The sequence below is a fragment of the Cicer arietinum genome, chromosome 2 (assembly GCF_000331145.2).
Source record: "Cicer arietinum cultivar CDC Frontier isolate Library 1 chromosome 2, Cicar.CDCFrontier_v2.0, whole genome shotgun sequence".
In the NCBI taxonomy this organism is placed as follows: Eukaryota; Viridiplantae; Streptophyta; class Magnoliopsida; order Fabales; family Fabaceae; genus Cicer; species Cicer arietinum.
Window position 1 is genome coordinate 3,369,786 of NC_021161.2, and position 3,788 is coordinate 3,373,573.

Below are 3,788 nucleotides of genomic sequence, written 5' to 3' on the forward strand. Positions count from 1 at the left end.
GTTTGTTAAAAAAATTAAAGTTTAAGTTTGGTCTATCATAACTTTTTTTTTTAAGATATCAGTCTAATCTATCAAAAAACTTAAGGTTTAAGTCAGACATATGTGTATTAGATGTATTTTGTAAGCATCAGTATGACTTTTATGAACGTATGATATGATCTGCGATTCTATTTAAAAGTTTATTTCATATTAATTTAATAAGTCAATGAAATTAAGTATATTTTTTTAGATTTAACATGACATTTTAAAAAGAATTTGACTTTATGACATTATATTTTAAATATTTTTTATAATAACTTATTTAAATATGTCAAAAATTAATGTAGACTAAAATTATTAAATTACTAAAAGCTTAACAAACATAAAATTTAATACAAAGTTCAAAATCTAATATATAATAGTAATAGTAATAAAAAAATATTATATATATTTATTTAAGTGGACTAGTTTGGTACTTCGTCTCTTTGTATTCTAAGTAATTCTAGTTGTGCAGCATCACAAATAATCTCACTCCTCAATCATACTCTCAAACCTCCAAAATACATTCTCAGTGTCCTAATATTCTTTTATGCTGATACTTCAAACCAATGACGCTGACACATTTATGCACAATTATTATTTCATAAATTGTCATTAATCTCTCAAATTAATTAGCACATTAAACCTCCAAATCACATTCTCATTCTCCTTTTTTTGTCCTACTCCCAATTAATAACACTAAAACATCACACATCTATTCAAAATTACTATTTCATAAATTTGCATTAATCTCTCAAATTAATTGAGACCTTCTAAATCACACTGTCAAACCTCCAAAAACACATTCTCATTCTCCTACTATTCTTTTATTTTCCTACTTCAAACTAATAACACTCAAACGTTTGTCAATTTATTTATGTTTAGATTGAATTACACTTTTGGTATTTCTATTTTATCTCATTCATTCGTGAAATTAGCCCCATATCTCATTCACAATGTATTATATTTTTAATTTTTAATGATGTGTCAAATAACCGAAGATATGGAGCCATCCATTAAGGTTAATGGCATTATTTTATTATGTTAAATTAAAAAAAAAAAAAGCATTACATCATTTAAAAATTAATATTTTATTATAAAACACAAGTTACAAAATTACAAAAATAAATATCCAAAGTTAGAAAGCACACATTTCTTGTCATTCATCGAGTGAATATGTATATCTATGGCCAAGTGGATGAGATGAATTGATATTAGAATGTAGACTTAATATTAATTCACATGGAATTTATCAAATTGGTTAAAAGTTTGAGATATAAAAACATCAAATGTTTGTGATACCAAGATTCCAAATACTCGTTTGTTCACGGACTTAAACCTCTCAGCAGTAATACTAATGTACTAAAAAAGTTTAAAAGATATCAAAAGTTACAAGACAATTGAAGACTTGAAGACTTTGTGGAGCACAATATAGACAATCCAATTATTACTAATGAAAGTTAAGTTGGGGGAATTGGGGAGAAAGAGTTTTCAGCTTACATGCTTCACTCTCACTATACTTCAGATGCAACATATAACATATTAACATTTTATTTGGCACTTATTTGCAACTTCCAATTCACTAGCAACCTTCAAAGATGAACAAATTTAACTAAATTTCAATTGAAGCATCAAAATAACCACAAAGTAGGGAAGAAAAACATCATTCACTTAACAATCCTAACCATATCACAAAGTGACACAAATCACAAAAACTCACTCAAAAGAAAAGAAAATAAAAATCGACATTTCCACAGTAGTCCAAAATACAAAATAGAAGTGGACATGAACAATGAAATAGAGGTACCTTTGAGGTTAGACGTGTCACTGTATGTGACATGCGTCATTCCAACACCTGTACAACACCTCAAATAAGTGTCTCAAAAAAAAAAAAATCTTCACTTCGACACACCTTAGACCCCTTGTACACATCTCAAACACAACTACATGGATTAAAATGTGTCAAAGCAATGATGATTAATTATGGGGGTTAAAAACATGAAATTTAATTACAGCATGTTTATTTTTTTCCAAAAGTAGATGCATCAATGAAAATGAAAAACTATCATATATGTATCGGTGCCCTATATTATTTACATTAGCAGTGTAGAAATATAGGACTCAAAATACAAAACCAGATTTCATGTCATCGAAATAGATTGCTGCAATTTTTACCACTAAGTCTACGATTTAAGATTGCTGCAATTTTTAGCACTAAGTCTACGATTTAACACTGCATGTAACCAAAATCAGCAATTATGCAAAAAAATAGAAGCATGTTTCCTACAAGCATTCAAGATCTAAACTCTAAGTTGTGTTCATCACAACAATTTCATGACCTTTTCATCTCACAATACTTCTCTTTTAACACATATTCTACTCATTACACATCAATTTAAGTGCCAAGCTTGTGCCTATTGGTCTTAGCATAGCCATTCAACCTTAAGTTTAGTATTCTAAAACATTTAAGTTTCGTAAGATTAGAATTTTTATGCAGACTTATAAGTATTCAAAAGAATTTTTTTTAAGTTACTTGATATGTGAACAATAGTTCACTTTATGCCAGAACCACAAGGATACATGTATGAAATCATCAAGTGGATATGTAGTGATTATTTTGCAATAAAAGATAAAAGCAGGTTTACTCCACATGTAAGTGAGTATATTAGGTGGTTGAATTCTATCATGCATCTCATCCAAAAGCTCCAAAGCATATGAGATTCTCACTAATTTGCTCAAACCATCAACAAGAGAATTGTAAGTTACCACATCAAAAATGAATTTTTTACATTGCATTTCTTCAAAGAGATTCACAGCTTCATCCACCATTTTAATATTACAAAATCAATTAATCATGATAATACAATAGCTCTGAATGTCATGAGCCATTTCTCTTTAGACCATTATGTTGATTATACTATTTCCGTTGTTCACTTCATTTATCAAACAATATCCATCCATTAAAGTATTATAAGTAACAACATCCGGTTTTATGTCTTTTTATCGTCACTGCGACCACAATTTTAGCTTTTTTCACTTTTCTTTCCTTATAAAAAGCATCATCCAATGTATCAAAGGTATACACATCTAGGGTTTGGTGCACTAGTCTAACCTTAGGACGACATTTGCCTCCCTTTAATAGGACTAGCAGGGATCGAAACCGCAACATGTCGAACCCAAATCAAATCATTGAATTTTGCATTGAGCTTTTTATATAGCGTTTCTAGATTATTATGATATTTCATATAGAGTAGTGGAAGTAAATCCAATACTTTCATTTGTGGTGAATATGTATTGTATATAGAATGTTGTTTTGAGATGTGAAAGTTATCTCCTTGTCAATCATAATATATTTCCTATCGGACATAATTTATAAATTGGACAAAAGGAATTGTGACTTAAATGCATCAATTGTGATCTAATGGTATATCATTGATTTGAGTAAAAAAAAAAATGGTACATTATTAATGGTACACAAGTGAGGGACTTAACTGCTCCATCATCTTTGAAGCCACCTGTATACATTCTTGTGTTTCGTTTGTTATATTTTTGCAATACAAAGTGTGTGGATTCCTGTGCTGATGACAATTAGGTTTAGTAGAGGTTCAAATGACTATCATGATACAAATTACTACTCAGATATCAAATATAAGCAAAAGTAGGTTAAAGAACATCGATGTAAGTGTGTAACCTTATATGTAACATGGCATTGTGAATATGTAACTAGTTTTACCAATGGTTTGTTCCCTGTCCCTGTCATGAGTTGCAGA